Source organism: Pogona vitticeps, chromosome 5 (genome assembly GCF_051106095.1).
Source record: "Pogona vitticeps strain Pit_001003342236 chromosome 5, PviZW2.1, whole genome shotgun sequence".
Classification (NCBI taxonomy): Eukaryota; Metazoa; Chordata; class Lepidosauria; order Squamata; family Agamidae; genus Pogona; species Pogona vitticeps.
In genome coordinates this window covers 67,332,306-67,354,327 of record NC_135787.1, presented here as the reverse complement: position 1 = coordinate 67,354,327, position 22,022 = coordinate 67,332,306, and the positions used below count along the sequence as shown (strand labels likewise).

Below are 22,022 nucleotides of genomic sequence, written 5' to 3'. Positions count from 1 at the left end.
ACTGCTGCCGCCATGGATGCATGTTCAGAGACAACAGCAAGCTCTTGGCACGGAAGGGGCCCTCACTACCTCTGAGGAGGGCACCTGCAGTGGTGGCAGCGGGAAGAAGGAGGCGGAAATGACGAGGGCAATAGGAATGGGGCAGGCAGGCATCCCCTTTTGTCAAATCAAAGGGAATGCCAAAGGGAAAAAAGTTTGGTGTTCGGTTTGGTTTTGGCAAAGTGAAATCCCTGATCATGTGGAATCATGAGATGAACCATAAACCAGCCCAGCTCATTGGGTTTTCTGGTTCGTGGTTTGCTTCATGCCCATCTCTACATCCTACAGCAAAATGGTTCCTTTCCTATATACATCACCTATACAGTGGTACCGTGCAAGATGATGACCCCGCTAAATGACGAATCTGCATAATGATGACTTTTTGCGATCGCTATAGTGATTTGCAAAACAGTCATTCCAATGGTTTTTTTTTCGCTGGATTAGCTCCGTGCTTCGCGAACCGTTTGTTCACAAGATGACAGTTTTTACAGCTGATCGTCGGCTTTGCAAAATGGCTGCCCTGTCTTTTCCAGACCCATGCTTCGCAGGGCAGCCATTTTTACAGCTGATCGGGGCTTGCAAAATGGGCGATCTTCACTGGACGACAAGGTATTTTCCCCATTGGAATGCATTAAACCGTGTTTCAATGCATTCCAATGCGGAAACGGATTTTGCATTACGACGATTTCGCTAAACAGCTATTTCAATGGGATGGATTATCATCATCATGCAGGGCACCACTGTACAACCATGATGTTGGCAAGAGCTGGAACAGATATCAGTAGTTTCCTTTCTTTTCTCTTCAACAATCCCCACATGATATGTATGGTGTGTGAAAGAAATACCTTGTTGTTACATGCTGTCAAGCTGCCTCTAATATTCAAGCTGCCTATGAATGAGAGATATCCAAAATTCCTGTCCTCAACAGCCCTGCTCAGCTGTTGTAAACTGAACGCTAGGTCTTCCTTTAGGGAGTCAATACATCTCATATTTGTCTTCCCCTTTTCCTACTGCCTTCCACCTTTCCCAGCATTATTGTATTTTCCAGGGAATCCTACTTTGTCCTGATGTGCCCAAAATAGGACAGTCTTAGCTTCAACTTTTTTGTCTCCAGGCTTGATTTGATATAAGACCCACTTGTACATCTTTCTGGCACTCCAAAGTATCCACAAGACTCTCTTCCAGCCCCATATTTCAATCAAATTGATTATGAATACAGAAGAACTGCATGAGATTGGTAGCTAATCATGCGGGGGGGGGCAATTATGTGGCATGCCTATGCATGTAAAACAGTATAAAACAAATGCAAGAACAACCACTCTTGCATTAGTATTGTTTTAGGGACCACATGGCCTTTTTCTTATTTTTTTTCCTGACATATAGAAGCACATCTTTTCACTTAGATTACAGATTGCTATTTTATAAATAAGACAAGCATAAGAACCACAATCCCCTCATGACAATTTCTCTTACATTTTATTCTCTTTTAAATCAATATATTTTTATATTGATTTATTTTATGTTGTAAGCTGCCCCGAGTAGACATGGTCTAGAGGGGCGAGGTATAAATGTAATAAATAAATAAATACATTTTAAGCATTTTTTTCAAAAGCAACGTCGTCCATCTCTAAGTGATTTATCATCAAAATGAATGAGAATGAAATAAAAAATAAATGTGAAAGAAGTGTTTGACACAGCGTTAAGTGGTCCTTCTTTACAAGAACAACACCTGAATGGGAGAGATTGGATTCCTATGATTATATTAGCTGAGATCACTGTAACACCACTATATCAAAACTTTTTTTCTCTCTCCCTTCCCCACTGCAGCTGTTGGTGCCTTCGAAAAGCCAGGTCCAGAGCATTTATCAGCCCTCTAGATCAGATTGAGGGGGTGCAGAGGGAGAAGAGATCCCTTCCTGATTCCACTGATTTCCATCAGTGGATGTCTCCATTGGTTTTATGTCACTAAATTTTATTTATTCATAGCAGGAAAGCTACAGACTGTTTTGCTGAGCTAAATCCACGTGTTAATCCCTAAGCAGACCCACTCAATACATGGAACTTTCCTAAGCGCTGATTTCTCAAAATCCCATTGATGGGGTCTACTCTATTTGAAACTGGATTTAGCTCAAAGTGTCCCCACAGTAGTACATGCTCCCAGCACTAATCCCACAAGAAGCAAGAAGAAAACTGCACATAGGAAGAAACTGCAAGGAAATCTTTACCTTCAGCAAATGAAACAACAAACAAAAGCATAATTCAGCTTGTTATATCTTTTAAAACATGGAAGCATAGTTGCAGGTCTGTTGAATGTTGTACTGTGGACAAAAACAGTGTTAGACCTCATCTACCACTGTTGGCCTTTATCTATCAGTTTGTTGCTTGTCGTTGCTTCCATCAGTTTCATCTAATTTTAACTAAATGTTTATCTCTTCCATCAGGTTTGCTCACAGTACAATTAGCAATTAAGTTCCAAAAGAGCCAAACTGCTGGATGAAGCAGAGTTTACTTTCATTGCAGGTTAACTAACACAATTAACGAAGCAGAAGTGAATTAACATGGGCTATTTCCCCCCGCCCCATAAATTATTAGAATTTACAAAAAGAGCAGAACAAAAATAGACTGTAATGAACGATCAAAGCTTTGTGCAGTGATATGAAATGTCATAGCTGCTTCCAGATGGCAGTGGCTACTGCTAAAGTGGGGGAGTGGAAAAAAATCTTTTAGCTTCAGCCAACTTTACCAACTATTCTTTTTTGGATTCTGTCCCCTGTGTTGGTTGTGTTCATCTGATTATGTTCAGCAGTCTGGCTGGGCTAACAGTCCAGAGATGAGCAGATATCAGCCAGGCAGGTAATTGAGCTGGGAAACAGCTGGCCTGTCCAGCAGATGGCCTGTCAAGGTGGTCATCATGTCAGCGGTGATGAGTAATCTGACAGCAGCTCTGTCTGTAATGATGATTCTTTCAGACTGAACAGAGTCATGATGTTTTCAGTAACTATATCAGACACTACTGCTTCTGTGTCTCAAGCAACCGTAATGATATGTGCATACCTATAAAGTCACACCTATGGATGTCTACATTTTCACCTGCCCTTTTCACCTGCCGTTTCTGCCCTTAAAAAGTTCAGACTGTTTTTCTGCTTATTTCTTTTCAAATATGTAAATGTTTGTGCACAAGTCTTACACTGAATGCTTTAAGACATTCTCCCATTTACTGAAGTATGTTTACAGAGGGGTTTGCAAGCATTTGAGACACCTACATTTTTCTATGTGTGCATTTCAAATGTGCATGTTTTGGAGGCATCCACAACTATCCACGTAAGGGTTCCACAACACAGATTCACTCTGCAGATAGTCTGGGCTATGCAGTCTAAACCAATAAAACCCTGGACTGAAATTAGATTCGTCACATATCTCAAACTGGTCCCTGTTGAACTGGTAGGTGAAATGTTGCCATCCTCTTGGCAGGTGGTGTGATGGCACTGAAGCAGACTGGAAATCAGGCTCATAGCTCCTCCTCTGATAAATTAAACAATGTCACAAAGGCAGTATTCTATTTGACTCCTCCAGCATCACACACAGGCCTCGAAGGAATTTGAAATATCTGGTGTGGATGGCTACTATTATTTTTCTTAGGGATGTCAAGAAACCTTGACAATGACTCAATTATCATCAAAACAGTCTGTTAAGAATCCTCTTGTCACTGAAGGAGTTCTTGCCTTCAGTAAAAGCTTGAGACACCAAGGGTTTTGCCATAGTTGTGATTTCCATGATGTGCACAAGATTGTCTCTAATATCCTCTCTGTTTCTGAAGAGACTGGGCATGTTTAGGGGTGTGGGCCCGTACTTTTCTCCATTTCTGAAACTGAGCACAGACACAGAGCAAATACAAATGCATAAACTGATTGCTCACAAAGATGCAATTAACCTATGCAGTGCTTTGCTCATTTTGCCCTCATCCTGCATGGAGATTTGTGGGCACATATGTACCTTCTTCTTCTGCATGTGAGAATGAATCTGCTCAGAGTTAACAAGTCTAAGTTTGCTTAAGCCTTGTTGCCTTTTTTTTACACAGCAGCTGTGTAAATAGTTTGTTTTTAAAGCAAATCCCAGCCAGGATTCCAGCAGGATGGTAGAATCTTTTTTTTTCACCCTTTACTCTTCTCTTTCCATGGTCTCAGTCAATGGAAAAGCTTCAACTAAAACTATTGACACTCCAAAAGGAAAATTACTAGAGATGAGTGAAAACTGACAAACTGGGCTGGTTCATGGGTCAGAGCTACCCATGAACCATCATGAACCCCTCCCCCAAAATTAAACAGTTCATGGTTTATTTTTCGGGTCTGTCCTGTGAGAGATTGCCTGCCCTATTCCCACTACTCCCATTGCCTCTCTACCTAGTCCTGCCACCATTGTCAGAGCAGCAGGCCCTGATCCTGGAAGAGAAAACAGCCTGCTGTTTATGATTATGGTGGTGGTTGCAGAAGGACCAGGTAGGGAGGCGATGGGGCAGGTGGAAGGGGGCAGCCAGGCATCCATTTTGCCAAAGCAAAACAAAGCACCAAGGGGATTTTGACAAAACAAGATCTTCAAAATGGATCAAGAATCAAACCACAAACCAGCAGGCTTCATTGGTTTTTATGGTTTGTGGTTAGGTTCATGCCCATCTCTAAAAAATACAATTGATTTTCATCTTGTTTTATTGACACTGGTTTTGTTTTTTATGTTGATAGTTCTCCTAGGCATCACTAGTTGAAAAGTGGAATAAATATATTTAAATATATCATCCAAATGAATAATATTCAGACAAATTCAGTCGTGAACTGTGCATAACACATGTCAAGAGACTGGGAATTGAGGGCTCATGGTTTCTGTTACCTTTCTTAAAAAAATTTTGTCCTTCATGTTTAGGATGAGTTGACAGGGAGAAAGGGCAGAATGTTCTCTCCACCATGATGCAAAGTCACCATGGTGGGGATGCTTTGCTCTTCTGCTCAGAGGGTGGCATTGCACTTGGATGACGCTGCTTCCAGAGGGGAGGGGAGATGGAGCCTGCAAAGGGTTGAGCAAGCAAAGGGTTGAGCCAGGCGAATCAGCAGTTTCAATTTCTCGCACACGGCTGGCTTGTTTTCTTTGGATTTGGTTCGCGCATTGGTGCAAACCAGCTGGTCTTGCTTAATTCAATATTAATTATTTGTTGCTTGACTGTTACTTTGTGTGACATAATGTTGTCCCATATTGCTCTCTTGGAAAAAGAATGTTCTGCAGCTCCAGGTGCAGTTGCAGTGGCTTCAATTGAGGGTGGCTCCTCATCCATACCTATTGATGCCGATGAGGGAGGCACGCAGAGGCCTAGGATGGATACAACTGAGCAGTCAAGAGAACAACTGGTGGGCGAGCTAACCTATACAGGATTGTGTGTTCCAGCTGGCAGGCAGACGGGCTTAGATGGTGCTGTTCCTTACCCCAGTCAACAAAGGACTGAGTTGCCTTAAGCCAGCTCGGCAACTCTGGCATTTGTTGTCCCAGATGAGTCTGCACCTACACAACATATGTGACACATGGATGGGATTTCGCTTTGGGGTGAGGTCAACCCACCAGGGTTTTCTCCACCAGCTCTTAGTGTGCTGCTAACAGTTTTGGCATCAACCCTCCCACTCCAGTAGGGCCTTTTCCAGCTTCAAAGCCATGGACGGCACCATACCCATAGTGGTCATCCCCTAGTCAAAGGCCAGGTTTTGTCAAGGGTTTGCAGCAGCTGTAATGCCAAACACGGGGTACAATTCCATCCCTCAAAGAGTTCTCCTCTGTGGGGATCAGTCTTTACCATTGGGCGACCACTTGCTATCGGCCACTATAGATAAAATTTGACAAGACAAATACGTAGCCATATTTGAACTGTTAAATAGAGAGATCGAGGAAAAGAAAGGTAAAAAGGAAGAGGAGAGGGAGACAGGGAGATTTAAGGAAAAGAAAGCAGAGAGGTGTTGGGCCTATTGGTTGCCGGGTTTAATTTACGCTGGCACCATTGTAAGGGCGTACCCGGCCAGGACCTTTGTGCTTATGCAATATATTGATCTTATATACAGAGCATAAGTTGATTTCCTCGGCTCTGAGTGGTTGCTCTATGATGAGGGGTTTGTATGAGAGCCACGATAAACCCACCAGATGTGCCATGACATGCATCATCATGGGCTATGGCTGCAGCTCATGACCCCGTCTCATACCATGTCAGGCTTTGATAGTTCCGTATCCTACTTTAGAGGATGCCCAGGAACTAGTGGTGACAAGGACCAAGGTGGCCCAAAAAGGCCTGCAGAATGTTCTGCTCCCCTGCAAAGGGGTCCCAGTCCAATTAATGTACTGGTACTGGCAGAATGGTTGCTGTTTTACCCAGATCGGGAGGCAGTACCTTATTTGTTAGATGGTTTTAAATTTGGTTTTAGGATTCCTGTTCAAGGTGATAAGTGTGCAACTTCGGCAAACAATTTAAAATCTGTCAGAGGTATGGAAGATGTAGTGAGGAAGAAGATTGACAAGGAAGTTGTGGAAGGGAGAGTAGTCGGGCCTTTTGTGGAGCCTCCTGTTCCAAAGAGGAGCAGCAGGCAGCAGGCAGGTGAACGGTCCCCTTCACTTCGGCCAGGTTTTGAGGCTCCCTTTCTTTCCTGCCACCCAGGTCCTGGCTTCTCTGGCCGGAGGGAAGCCGTGACAGAGCAGGAGGTGGCGGGCAGGCAGGCAGACAGAGGGAATCTGTCTGGAAGAGGCCCCTGGGCCATTGCCCTTGGCCGGGAATCCCTCACCTGGAGGGGGCTGAGCGGGAACTGGGATTCCACCACCCTGAAGGGAGGGCAGCTCCGGAGTAGGCACCCACCCACCTGGTTCTGCCCCAGCAAGGTCTCCGGCCACGTTCGCTTCAGCCAGGCTTTGAGGTTCCCTTTCTCTCCTGCCACCCGGTTCCCGGCTTCTCTGGCCAGTGCCTCTTCAGTTTCTGCCCCACGCACGGACAGCTCTGGGTGCCAGAGACCTGCAGGAGCCCCAGGGTGCTTTTTAAAGTAAGGTGCTGCTTTTTGCTTTTTAAAAACTGTTCTCGGTGGGCTTTGCATAGTGGTTTTGGGCTGGTGAGGTTATGTTTCTGTGTTTTGTTGTTGTTTGTTTTTTGGTGGGGTGTTTTTTTTTCAGCCCCAGCACATTCCTATGGGGCTTGCAGTGTTTTATTTTTATTTTTTATTTTTATTTTTGAAATGCTGGAACGGATTAATCCCGTTCCCATGCATTTCAGTGGGAAATGATGCTTCAACTTATGAGCATTTCCACTTAAAAACACCACTCCAATACGGATTAAGTTCGTAAATCGAGGCATCACTGTACTCAGTGCAATCTATCTTATCTCTCACTTGAGTGATTTTCTGTTCACACTGGAGCTGTTTATTCTCCTGTGAGAATGGTCCAGACAGATCTATGGATCACCAGTTTACTCACATGTATAGTTTACCTGGTTTACATGTGATTAAGGAGACAGCAGCAGAGGACAGTGGCAGTGTGGTAAGCTGACAGCAGAAGTAATGGTAACAGCACAAGGGGCAAACTTTGGGGTGAAGGTTAGGGGGTGGAAGGAAGGTAACTCTTCTGCCAGGGCTCTTTTGGGGCTACGCTGCTCTGTGGGCAAAAAGCCTGAAAAGGCAACATAAAAATAGGCTTTTTATTCTCCAGGAGTGTGGGCGGGTGGGTGTGGTTGAGAAAAAATGGTCTCCAATCCAACAGTTTTTCAGAGCAATTGCTTTTATGGAATTTTCACACATTTCCCCGACTCAAGCAATCATTATGCCAAAACTAATGGAGGGTGGGTGGGTGGGAGAGGTGTTTTCATCTGTCGATAAATTTGGGATGTGAGGTCCGACACAGGCTCATTCCCCACTTTTCCCCCTTGGCCATCATTCAGCAGGTCATGGTGATTTTTCTTTTTCTTTTCTTTTCTTTTTTGCTAAATAAAATGAAACAGCAAAACAACAATCCATCTAACTAGATACCACCAACGTATCTCATTTATCTAGAACACCATTGAATCAATAAGGAAATATTTAAAATAAAGTATATGTCACAGCAAAACAATAAAAAAGAAAGTGGCAGAGAAAAGGAAAATAAAAGGGTTTCCCCCCATCACCTATTAAAATGTCATAACCCACCTAATATGTCTCATGGTTGGCACCTCAGATAATACCGCTCACTGCTCTACTCAGCTATGAACTAACCATCCACATAGCTACACAATGGGACAATTAGAAATGTGCCGAATCCTGAAAAAACAACTACTACAACAACAAACAAAACAAAACAAAACAAACGCCCAAAAGCCCTAGCACTGTTCCGGAAAGGATTGGGACAGCTCTGAAAAGGGGCAAGATGGAATGTTCTAAGTCAAAACATGTCATGATTTGATTTGATTTGAACTAAACCACACCAAAAACAATCCAAATAACGGGCTATAATATTTGAGCTGATAGTTCAGGGATCTCAGTCAAAACAACTTTCAGGTTTGGTAGAAGTCACTCAAGCTGCATCCTTGAAAACAGCAGCTCCCTCTCCCCCCTCTTTGTAAAGCTATAATGATTTGTGAATAAAACGCTGCAGATAAGGCTCTGTACTATGCTTTTACATCAAATTGCCGGCATTTGAGAAGTATTGGAACCGTTTCCTAGGCAGCACAATGCTTCTGAAACCCCTTTAAGTGGAACAAGTCATGACAACCACATGAAGATTTCATTTGTATTCCCTTTCTGCATGCCTAGGGCAGCCAATCCCTTTAGCATGGTATGTTCTTTTTTCAGGTGAATCACCCACTTAACAGCTTTAAAAAGATTTAAGGAGTGAATTTCAGCAGGTAAAATTATTGGGGCTTTTATTTCCTCTTGAAAGTACTTCAGGGTCCAAATAATTTAACAGGTAAAGCTGCAAGGCTACGGAAATAAAATACACAAGCTACAGATTCTGGGTACAGGAAAATTACTATTCTTCCCTTAAACAGATGAACTGCTGAAATCTGGAAGACCAGGTTATTTCATATGGAAGGCATTTATTCTGCTGGTTGCAACTGGCAATTTCGTGCTCTTTTATCAATTTTAAAAATTGTTGAAGCCCTCTGCTCCACACAGAGACACACAGAGACATGATGTTAGTCATTATTGTACCATAGCCTAGATGCAAGTCAAATCAGCAGCAACCAACCAACCAACCAACCAACCAACCAACCAACCAACCAACCAACCAACCAACCAACCAACCAACCAACCAACCAACCAACCAACCAACCAACCAACAAATAAATAAATAAATAAATAAATAAATAAATAAATAAATGAAAAGTGTCACAATGGAGTAAATATGTTTGTGCTTGATATAAATATTGGTTATAATATATTTTTTATTTTTTCTTTGTGTGTTCCAGATTCAAAGTGATAAAAAATGTAAAATAGTCTCTGGGGACTTGTTTGCAGAAATGCTTAATACCCTCTCTTCTGTCTGGTCTTCAGACTATCAGAGAACTTTCTCCATAAGGCACCATTTTGCCTCCTTTAGGATCCTTCACATGCCTTTCCTCTCCCCCCAAGTTATGAGATACTATGTACAGTACATTTTACAAAAAGTAAACTTTTAATACAACATGTATTCCTGCATGTGTCCTTGGAATACAATTCCCAGTTGGATAATCCAGGGTGAAGGATGACAGGAGTGACATTCCAACAACATCTGGAAGGGAAAGTGCTTCCCCCGCCCTCGGGTCTAAAGACATAAAGACTGTAATGATGGGCTAGCTAGACCATCATTTTTTTTTCTGGCATATGGTGGCGGCAGCTCTCTCTGTCTCCTCTTGATTAAATGTAGTGTTAACAGTTTTACAAGTGGGGTCAGTAAAATTACCAAAAACATAAGAGGAGGAGATCTGTGTGTGGAAAATGTCACATTTAGGACTTTCACCTCAGTGTGATCACAAGGATTACAGGCCTTTGTTTTCCTGTTGATGAATTTGGCAAGGAATGCTAGTGCTAATGAAAACACTTTTCTTTCCTTTTCTTTTAACCAAAACCTACATCCTAATAAATGAATTCAGTACAACATAGCCATTTTTATGTTGCTGAAACCACGGCTAAATGATAATACAGAATTTTTTCACAGCTGTCTTAAGGAAGCAACAAGACTAATTCACAGAACCGAAGATTAGTCCTTGCTATGAAAACTCAATCTGGTTTAACAATAGTTTACCTTTTGTGTTGCACTAACAGGGTGAAATAAAATAAATAAATAAAATAAAATAAATAATAATAATAAAATTGTGTTGTTTCGAAGCACAACGCAGATCACGGTCAAATCTATAGCTTTAAAGGTTACTTTAAAAGTGTCAATCACTTACAGTTAAGACATAAGACATAAGAAATTTATTTGTCATTGCACTCACAAGTGGGTGCAACAAAATGAGGTGCTCTTCCCCAAGGTAAAACTGGACAACACCACTAAAAAAAATATGCCAAGTTACAATGCCAAGACTCCTCAAAGCAGTTAATTTCAATCGTATTAACATTTTAAAGCAACTCTTTACTTTGTGATTACTGTAAAGCAACTAAAATAGTTACTTTTTCTTTTGCTCCTTGGGGAGAAAAAACATGGAACTCTAAGCCAATGCACTGTGATGCAAAATCCAGCACACAATTTTTTTTTTCTGGAAAAAGAACGATGAAACAGAAGCTATCATATTCTGGGCACATCAGAAGACCATGGGACTCATTGGAAGAGACAATAATGCTAGGAAAAGTTAAAAGCAGCAGGAAAGCAGCAAGACTGACTATGCAATGGATTGACTCCGTAAAGGAAGTCAAAGACTTGAGTTTACAAGAGATGAGAAGGATTGTTGAAGACAGATCATTTTGGAGTTCTCTCATTCACAAATTCACCATAAGTTGGGGGTAACTTGAAAACATGTAACAACAATGTGGCACACACTGCTCGTTCTCCTGTAACAGTAATTTTTGCAATAAAAGTTTGAATATCAAATGGTGTTTATTATATACCCCCCCCCCCAGGGAGCCATTTTGTGGGGATTAGTTTAAAGTTCAGGTCATTTTCTTGCCCTTTTGGATGCATTTCCCCTCCCCAAAAGTAAATAAAAGGTAGCAAAAACTAATGAGTGACACAGCAAATGATATAATGATCTGCTCTGTAGTAGCTCAATAGGAATTAGTAGGAATTTCCCAATAATTATGATAAAATGAGAACTTGAAGACAGCGCTGGTTATAAGATTGAATGTTTTGGAGGAATTTTAGCCAACACATAAAAAACACCCTCCTAAAATTGAAAATAACAATTAGTTCAATTAATCTGTTTATTTAAAATATTTCATATTGCCTTTAAAAGTTCTTCAAAACAAATTCACTGGATCCATGTGCACAAAATAAATGTATTGCATCAAACGAAATACCACCCAAACATCCTTCAATGCAATTTGCATAATGAAATGCAAATACTCTTGATGTTACACTTTTCAGGTGGGAGAAAGAATAATTAAACTATGCACATTTTTAAAGAGCTCTAACTTTGCAACCTTGATTAAAAAAACTGCAATAGCTAGTTGCAAAATTCAGATAATCACAGCTTCTCTTGACTTGTCAGTTATTGTAGTAGAGCTGCAATCTTATCCAGGAATATTAGGAATAAGAGAAAACTTCTGGATATGAATAGTTATGACACCTTAAGACTATGTGGCCTCAACCTGGAGAACAATATTTGACAACTCTCATCTATAGCAAGTGTATGGGATATTCCATCTCCAGTGTACCACCCCTGCCACCTCAGCTAAAATATTTTTTGATAAACGTTAGAGAAGCTGATGAAGACAGACACTGAAAGGTTTTGCTTTAAATTTTAAGTTATTTTGTTATGATAGTCACAGTAGGAAAAACACGTTTCATACTACAACAATTGCTTGAAGAATCATGCATGAAATGTACAAGTGGCACAGTCTTTGTAAGTATTTCTCTGTCAGCAGAGGTAGGGGCCAAATATGGTGGAAGGATGAAGGAAAAGACTTACTGACACTACGGCCACGGTGGTAGTCTTTTTTAAGGGTGCAAACACTGACCAGACAGCACATTACCCCACAGAAACCTTGACTTGATTTCCCTTCACAAAACAAAGCAATTTCATTTCCTTGAAGCAAGACTGGAAGGGAAATTTTTAGTATCAGTCTCACAGGGAATATAATAGCAAACCAATAGTAAGTAGGGATATGCAATACCACTAAATTTTTGGTTCAGATTTCAGGTTCAGAATAAAGAATTACAGCCCTTTGGACTCAAAATTCAGAACTTAAAAAACTGGAATTTCCAGATATCTGGAACACCATGATAGTCAATATGATGACTACATATTTATTATTTTCCCCTTAAAAAACCACAAACAGGCAAAATATTTTTAAAAAATTCTCCTGAGTCCTTTGATATCTTCCCAGTGATTGTGTCGAACAAGAAGAGCGCACACGGACAGTCAGCAGTGCCTAGGTCTGAGGATATGACTGTAATGGGCATATTGATCGAATCCCGAACAGCGGGAATGTTAGCAAGAAATGCCAGCAGCATTTGAAAAGCAGAGGACAGCTCACACTGGGGAGTGAACAAAGATCCTGCGCATCACTGACAGATAGACTGCAGTAGCAGATAGCCTGTGGTGGGTGGGAGCTGCGCCAACAGCATGGGGCACATAGCCCAGTTGAGTACCTCAGCACAATCTTGGAGTAGCAGTTGGAAGAATGAAAGAGGCAGAAGCATGCCATACCTAGTATTGCGAGTACTGTCTTTTGGGAGAAGAGCAAGCTGAAGTAGGAATTGAGCACTTCTGCCTTTTCTTTGTCATCTGTTATCATTTCCCCATCCCCACTGAAGTACAGGTTAGCCATGTGGTCTTAGCTGATGTTGAAAGTCCATGAGCCACTGTTTCTTTTCTCTGTCTTTTGCTATGCATGTACCTGAAGAATTTTGTTGTTGTTCCTTTTAGTGTCTCTTGCTAACCTCAGTTCATTCTCACCTTTTGCCTTCCTAATGCCATCCCTGCATTTTTTTTGCTACTTGTCTGTATTCTTCCTTCAAGCCTGGTCTTCCTGCCACTTCCTGTATGTGTCCTTTTTTTCACTGGGCTGAAAACAAGAGACAGAAATTTAACAGGAATATGTGCAAAGTTCTACACCGGGGGATTACTATGAGTGAGAAGGATCTTGGAATCATTGTAGATCAAAAGATGAATATGAGCCAACAGTGCAGTGTGACCGCAAAAAAGGCAAATGTGATTTTAGGATTCATTAACAGATGTATAGTCTCCAAATCCTGCACAGTACTAGTCCTCCTCTATTCAGCACTGTTTGGGCCTCATCTAGAGTACTATGTGCAGTTCTGGACACTGCATTTTAAGAAGGATGCCAACAAACTGGTGCAAGTTCGGGGGACGTCAACAAGGATACTCAAGGGACTGGAAACTAAGCAGATGAGGAAAGGCTGAAAGAACTAAGGATGTTTAGCCTTGAGAAAAGAAGACTGAGGGGGGGGGATATTATAGGACTTTTCAAACACTTGAAAGGTAGTCATACACAGGAGAGGAAGTTTTGTTCTCAGTCATCTCAGAGTGCAGGACACAACAAAGGGCTCAATCTAAACGACACTTGATTTAGGAAAAATTTCTTAACTGCTGGAGCAGTACGACAATGGAACCAATTATGTCAGGATGTGGTGAGCATTCCAAGGTGGGAGGCATTCAAGAGAAAATTGGACAACCATTTGTCCGATCTGTTTTGATTTGGATTCCTGCATTGCGCAAGGAGTTGAACTTGATAGCCATATAGGGCCCTTCCAACTCAATTACTCTATTATAATATTTTACATTCATTTATATTGCACAATTTGCACATATAGGGCAAAAACTGGTCTTGTAAGTGTGAGAACTCTCTTTGATACTGACAAAACATATATCATCATCTCATATTGCAGAGAAAAAGATGGGTGAGGATTTACATCCTCACCTTTTACCACACTGAATATTTTTATATTCCACTTCTTTCTATGCTTTATAAGCAGGCCAGAATCCATTTTCCACGGGTGGAGTGTTCCTCATTTGTTCCTCCAATCAACAAATTAGTAGATTCCTCCTTGCACAACTAGTGAGAAAATCAGCACTGTTCATGGAATGGTAAAGAACATCCAGGATTCTGAGTAAAGAATTCTATGAAGTTTTTTTTGTTAAACTCTGAAAACCAAATGAAACAAAAATGTGACCCTATCCCAACGGATACACCTTTAATCCTATTCTTTTCTAATACTACGGAAATGAAATGTCTGTGTGGTGGAAGAAGGAATCATTCTGCAGTATTGCTAACTCTTGTATTGTCTCGACACAAATTAAATCATTACAGTTCTTTTAATTTGTGAGGACATACAGAATCCCTAGATATGTCAATGCAGTTTTGCTTATGATAATTTTCAGCTTTGGAATTTCTTTTAGAAATGGTGTTACGCTTCCGTGAGATATTCAATATTTTCTAAGGGCAGTAACTATGTAAGGTTTTTGATGTGTTCTCAGTGTAATAAATGAAATGGTCCTCAAACAAATTTGTGTGGGCCTAGAGACCATAAATATAGTTGCTAATAAAAACAAGCCTATTAAGATCTGTCAAAAAGAGATCCCTCATGGATTATAGATTCAATATTTACATTTCTCCCTTAAAACAAATCTCTTTTTTGGAGGGGGCAAAATAAGTTTAAAATGCACATAGAAACGACAGGTTGCCCACCTGTAATTGTAGTTCTTCGAGTGGACCTCTGTGATTTATACCCTGAATGATTCGCACCTGTGCTGAGCCTCATTAGAAAATTCTAGAGCTTTTGCAGTAGCAATGAACACATTAGAATATGCCCCTCCACACCTGTATAAGTACCTTGGCGCCACACGTCCCCTTTTAGTTGTGTCAACCACCACTTAATACTAAGCAAACAATGGCGTGACAGAGGGGAGGACAGGCGGGATGTGTGAATCACAGAGGTCCACTTGAAGAACTACAATTACAGGTGGGTAACTTGTCATTCTTCTTCGTGGCCTCTGTGAATCACACCCTGAGTGATTAATAAGCTGTCTTACCCGGAGGCAGGGTGTCACGACAAGGTAGACGCTAGAACAGCACATCCAAAGGCCGCATCAGACTTCTGCCGGAGGTAGAGTCTATAACGACCGATAAAAGTGGATGGCTGTGCCCAAGTGGCAGAGGCGCAGATGTCTGGAAGACATACGTCACAGAGAAAGGCTGTAGAAGCTGCCACTGCCCTGGTGGAGCGAAAGCAAACCACTCTACGGGCTGGTTGTCGAGCAAGCTGATAAGCCAAATAAATGGTTGAAGCGACCCATCTGGATATAGATTGGGAAGTCACCTGATGGTCTTTAATAGGTAGTTGATGGCTTATGAAAAGATGAAGTGACTGTCTAAAACACTGAGTATGTTGTAGATAAAAAGCAATAGCTCTTCTGGCATCAAACGTATGGAGCATTTTTTCTTGGTTTGAAGAAGGTGACAGAAAAAATGAAGGAAAGACAATTGGCTGGGAAAGATGACATTGGGAGACAATTTTGGGGAGGAAAGAAATGTCAATGAATAACTTCACCTCATCGTGAAAAAAATGTGGATAAGGGTAGTCATAGCATAAAGCTGCCAATTCACTAGCTCATCGAGCTAAGGTGATGGCTACAAGAAAAGCTATTTTAAAACTGAGGAGTCTTAAGTCAGTTGTAGCTAATGGCTCAAAAGGAGCTTTGGTAAGCTGTTTCAAAACAAGAGTTAGTGACCATTGTGGAGAGGGAGGTCGAGTATCGGGGTAGATATGAGAGAGACCTTTCAGGAAATGTTTTGTTGTGGATACTTGAAGAAGTTTGCTGCTAGAGAATTTGGAGGTTGGTATGATATTATTGCAGAAAGGTAGACTCTCAAGGATGAGATGGAGAGGCACTTGGATTTGAGATATAGGAGGAAGCGGAGAACAGTGGGAAATGATGGATTGATGCAGGATGATGAGGAAGATTTTGTAAAGGATTGAAATTTCTTCCATTTGTACAGGTAGGCTTTCCTTGTGGATTTTTTTTTGGCATGATGAAGAACATTAACGAGGGAGAATCCTCCACACTGCCAGGTGCAGAACAGGTAAGTCTGGGTGTAGGACTTGGGAGTTGTCTGTGTGAGGTGTGGCAGGCAGGGGAGATGGTGGATGTCTGATGAGAGACTGTGGAGAAATGAGAACTTGGTTTTGTCTTGTTGTAGACTGACAACAACTTTGTGAAGGAGAGGGAATGATGGGGAAAGGTAGGTAAGAATGTTTTCCTATTCCTGCTCGGGAGCAAGAGAGTTGGCATTTCCAATTCACTTGGGAGGCAAGGAGATAAAGAGTCAGTGTACCCCATTTCTGGCATAGTTGGCAGAATACTGATTGATCTAGTTCCCACTTGTGAGTGTGGGCATCTGTATGGCTGCACGAGTCTGCTAGGTTGTTGTCTTGACCAGCAATGTGTAAGGCTGTGAGACAGATGTGATGTTGCAGATGCCACTCCCGGAGGTGGACCACTAGATAGAGGAGACCTGAGGAGTGGGTGCCACCTTGTTTTAGGATGTAGTACATCGCCGTGGTGTTGTCGGTGGCAATCTGTACCATTTTTCCTAGAAGAAGGTTTCTGAAAGCCGTGCAGGCCTTTATGATGGCTAGTAGCTCCAACTCATTTATGCGGAGCAGTTTTTCTCTGTGAGACCATTTGGCGTGGACTTTGAGGGATTTGCAATGAGCCCCCCAGCCGGTGTGACTGGCATCAGTAATGACTTGTATTCACAGGCGAGGTTGTTGGAACGGTTGCCCGATAGAAAGGTTGTTATGGGAATGCCACCATTGGAGTTGAGAGGCCAGTTCTGGAGTGACACTTAGGAGAGTGTGGGGAGAGTTTGTTAGTGGATCGAATAGGGCCAGGAATCAGGATTGGAAAGATCTCATTTTGAGACACACATGCTGTACAACTGATGTCATAGAGGCCATGGTGCCTAGAACTTGTTGCACTGTTAAGGCAGGTATCAAGGCATGCGGAGTGAAGCCTCAAAATAAGGTGAAGATATTTTGACACTTGGCACCAAGGTACTTATACGGGTGGGGAGGGGCATATTCTAATGTGTTTATTGCTACCGCAGAAGCTCTAGAATCTTCCGATGAGGCTCCACGTAGGCGCAAATCACCCAGGGTGTGATTCACAGAGGCCACGAAGAAGAATATGAAACACCATTACCCCCCCTCTGATGGTTTACCACTCTGTGATAGATTCTCATTCACCATGTAAATACTGTAATTAAGTTTCAAGAAGGAGGAGGAGGAGGAGGAGGAGGAGGAGGAGGAGGAGGAGGAGGAGGAAACGTATTCTCTCCAGAGAACATTGCAACTTGCTCTGGATACCAAAATAATAGCCTGTTTTTGCTCTGCACTGAAAACAATTCCTTATGCCACATAGCAAACCTCTCCTGAAACCCAGAACTGACAGACGTAGTCGTTAAAGAAAAAGCAAAAGGCTGTATTCAACACAGTACTAGTGGAAAATGTACACGGGGGGCTTTGTTCCAATAGCAGATTTTTTTTTCTGCTTACAGCTGCACAAGCTTTAGATGCTCTCTCTGGAGCACCCGCTCCCTTTGGCAAGAACCTACTTTTTACAATTCATGAAATGGGTAAAAATGGCTTTTCCACAACTAAAAAAAATCCAACTGTATCTATCACTTAAAAAAACACATTTTGATACAATTAAGGAATGATTTTAAGCTGAAGGACACACAAGGATGATGATATTTCATGAGGAACAAGCCCAGAAACCAAATGGGCACAATCCTGTCCCAGTTAAGCAAGTTCATATCCCCTGGAGTTCTAAATGAAAAGATCTGTAAGAGTCCTTCACTTTTCAGTTGAAATCTATGAAATTTACGATGGTTTACGTTTGGCTGAATTAAATGCATTCAAATTTCAAATATGTTAAATTTCAGTTATGCCCTTTTCTAGAGATTTGCATACAGCCTTTCTTTTTCTTTCTCCCCTTGAGCATTCATTGCATCGGACAATCTTTTCTCCAAAACGTATACCACTTTTTCAGTTTCTTTCCCCATCATTCACTGCAAACATTCTCATATATATATATATATATACCTGGATGCCTTCTGAACCCAGGACATTGTTTAGTAGATAGTTTAATAACCGCAAGTGAAGTTTTTCCGTCCTTAAGTGGACAAACAAGTTACTGTCGCAATTCTGGAACAATACTGAGAACTTGATAATTGAGAAACCCACGTCAGCTTAAGACCTCAATAATGAAATTGCTTTTAAACTCTCAGCTCCCAGCACCTGCTATCAATTCAGGGTGACCAAAAATCAGAGGAAAGAGCTAAAAAATGGATTGGTCCTTTTCAATAACATCAATGAACTCTACCGCTGCAACCTGCAGTAAAGGAAAACAGCTCAGAAGAGGATAAATTGAATCCCACGCCTGAGCATATCAGGAAGAAGTCTGGGCCCACTTCAAGTCACATTCCTATAGCTTGTGTAGGGATGGTAGAGATGTTTATTTTCATTGTATTTTAATAATGGCTGACCTAATTCATACTTCCCTAACTTCTCTAACTAACATGAGAGTATGATTGTGCTTTGTTTTTGCTGACATTTTCAATGCAACAGCCTGCTAAAACATGCACACAAGAATTTATACACTACAGGGAATTATATTACAACAGGAAATATACTGCAAAAAGAGACCTCAGGGAAAGTGCACCATATATAGGTGAAATCCTATTGCTTGCTAAAGTAAACTGTGAAGTAAATAGGCCCATTTGAATTGATACAGCATTTGGAGGGGCTGACTCACCAAATCTCCACTGATCGGAGGGGGGGGGGCTATTGCAGAATGCAACGTAATTTAAAATGTACAAATTACAGAGTACAACTGTAGTTTGTGTGCAAAACATCCCAATTTTGCACAAATTGCTTCATTTGCACAATTCATGAAGCTGTCAAAAACTAAGAAGATCTTTGTTTTATTTAACAATTTGAAGCACTAGATGGCTTGTTTGAAGCACATCCAGCCTTTGTGTGCTTGCTCTGTGTGTGTTCTTAAAGGAAAAGGCATCAGAGAAATTTTATACAAATTATGGAGTCTTTGAGGAAGAATAAAATAGCCTTGTCACACATTCACCAGCATCAAGATAGCTTGCTGTGTTGTCAAAACGTAAGCTGACAAATGAAGAAATTTAGTGGGTTTTCCACCCCCATCCGACTGGGAGTTGCAATCCAGAAATATGTGCAGAATTACACTCTGGCCATCCTGGGATATAGCATTCAGTGACATCTTTAAGGTCAAATGCCTCAGAAATTCCAGCTGAATCTAGATCTAAACTTCTCATTATTATCATAATAATTTTTTTTAAAAAAAAGCTAGCTATGCATTGAGTTTGGTGACATTTGCCTGTGGCTTTCCTTTGTACATCTGTTGTAAACAGCTGTTTCCACAGCTGCACAGTAAAATCTGGAAGCCAGAAAAGCCTCCAAAAGAAATTTACTTTTGACTGCATGACTCATCAGCTGTTTAGATCATCACCAACATTTCAGCCATTCTCTGTTCTCCATGGTGTGTGTGTGTGTGTGTGAGAGAGAGAGAGAGAGAGAGAGAGACAGAGAGAGAGAGAGAGAGAAATGGTGTTCAGATCTGGCTGATCATGTTCTCTTCCAGTCTCAACATCTTTTTATTTCCCTTTTGGTATTTCAGTAGTGTTTACTCAACTATGTCACCCTTCTGTTATAAGTGCAAGGAAATTACTAGAAGGAAAATACCACTGAACCATCCAGAAAGACTGCTATACTTTTAAAAGGGAATTTAACCCTCTGTCCTTTGATAATGGTTTGTGATTTCAAACCCTACTTGAGTTTACCATATTGTAACGTTTAACATATTGTAAGCAAGGGAAAATCAGAGGCAGAGGATAAACACGTAAACAGAAAATTCACGAAAATCGTTATGGCCAGATGTAGATGTTAGCCTTGCTTCTTTAAAGCAAGTTCCAAAATATAGTCTGAAGGCTTATAAAATCTGTCTGAGTTGGCAGGTTTCAGCTGCCTAGCCAAGTGTCTGCAACCAAGAAGAACTGCAGCAAATTGAGGCCTACATCTTCCTTCAGCAACTGGGTAATGCTTTTAATTTAACTTTAGCTTACTGTGTTTTGCCTCATGTTCTAATTAAATTTGATCTTTGCTGTTGGGTTTGCCATGTTTCTGTGTCTCTGTTACCGACAAAAAAGAATAGAAAGCAATGGGAAGGGATGCTGAACGGCAGCCCCTTGTCTACCAAGGGTGGGGAAAGAATGAAATTTATACAGTGGACCCTTGACTTACAGACGGCTTGACTTTCAGACTTTTTGAGTAACAGACTTCTCTGGCCGCAAAATTTAGGTTTGACTTGCAGACCAGAAAAAAACCAAAATGCAACAAAAACGGCCTGTTATGGGATTAATCGATTTTCAATGCACTGTAGGTCAATGGAGACTTGACTTGTAGACTTTTTGACTTGAGAACCGCCTTCCAATATGGATTAAGTTCTCAAGTCAAGACCCCACTGTACTGCCTGACACAAAATCTGAAACCTACTGCCTCAGGTTGATTCTACAAGGTTAGAGATGGCTTTTTGGAACTTTAGCAAGGTCATGATTTTATGACTTTTCTGTTTCTTCTCTCCCCTGCCCAGTTCTGTAATGCTCTGCCTGAGGTAGGGTCCCACAGACTTCAAAAGCTTGGCTGTTAATGAGATTTTAGTAGTTTAATAAATGAATTCCTCGCCCTTGCTTTCAGATTGTGTACAAAGACCATGTGGCTTCTCCCTCCTTTTCATCAGAATCGTTTAGTTACTCAACTATTGATCAGCAATCTTTATAGGGGTAATCTATGAATATAAAAAGCCTGCCTTACTAGTGTGGCTGGTCTCACTATTGTTGCTTCCTTGATCCACAGAGTTAGGCTGTTCTGCACATGCTGAATCCTTACCTGAGAACTCACAGGTAGCCACTTCAAGATCAGAACTTAGAAAAGTTACTTTGTGGGATTACAGCTCCCAGAGTGCCCTCCCTTCCTATCCCACAGTCTGTAAAGGACTTCAACAGAAGGAGTGATCTGACATTTTTCCTTCTTTAATGTAAGTTGTATGCTAGGGAAGATTCTGATGACAGTGCTAGGAACATTTGGCGCCCAAAAGCTGTGACTTGCAGATTCATTATAATAAAAGAGGTAAGATGTCCCCATTGTCCTATATACCAATGTGGACTTCGCTTTGAAAAGGTCACCACAAAATGAGTGGACCTATCAACAGGTCATAATTACTCCATAAGATACACTTTGCCCCCCAAAATGGGGGGGAGTCTGGGTGTCTTATGGAGAGAAGGTGGCAATTTCGCCCCTGCTGGCCCCATGGGGGAGCGTCGCAAGGGTCTGAGTGAGCCTTCCAGAACCCTTGCGATGCTCCCCCCAACCCCTACAGGGCCAGTGTGGGTGAAATTGCCAGCTTCCAGGTGGGGGCAGTGTCGCAAGGGTCCTGGAAGGCTCACTTGGACCCTTGTGACGCTCCCTCCACCCCCCAAGGGGCCAGAGTGGGTGAAATCACCACCTTCTGGGACTCTTTTGAGGCTTGGGAAGCCTTAGAAGAGTCCCAGAAAGTGGCAATTTCACCCCCTCTGGTCTCCGGGGAGGGGCTGGGTGAGCCTCCAAAGGGTCCTAGGGTGTGTTCCATAAGACGGATCTCTCCATAAGGCTCACCAATTTTTAGGAGAGGAAAACAGATTTTTTTTTCATCTTTTCTTCTCCTAAAAAATTGGTGCATCTTATGGAGAGGTGTGTCTTATAGAGCGAAAAAT

The 22,022-nt window shown here is 41.6% G+C and overlaps 1 protein-coding gene across 1 annotated transcript in view; it reads right to left on the bottom strand.

The window, feature by feature from the left end:
* SGCZ (sarcoglycan zeta) overlaps window positions 1-22,022 on the bottom strand; it is a 728,738-nt gene that overhangs the window by 107,370 nt on the left and 599,346 nt on the right. The gene's annotated exons all lie outside the window — the stretch shown is intronic.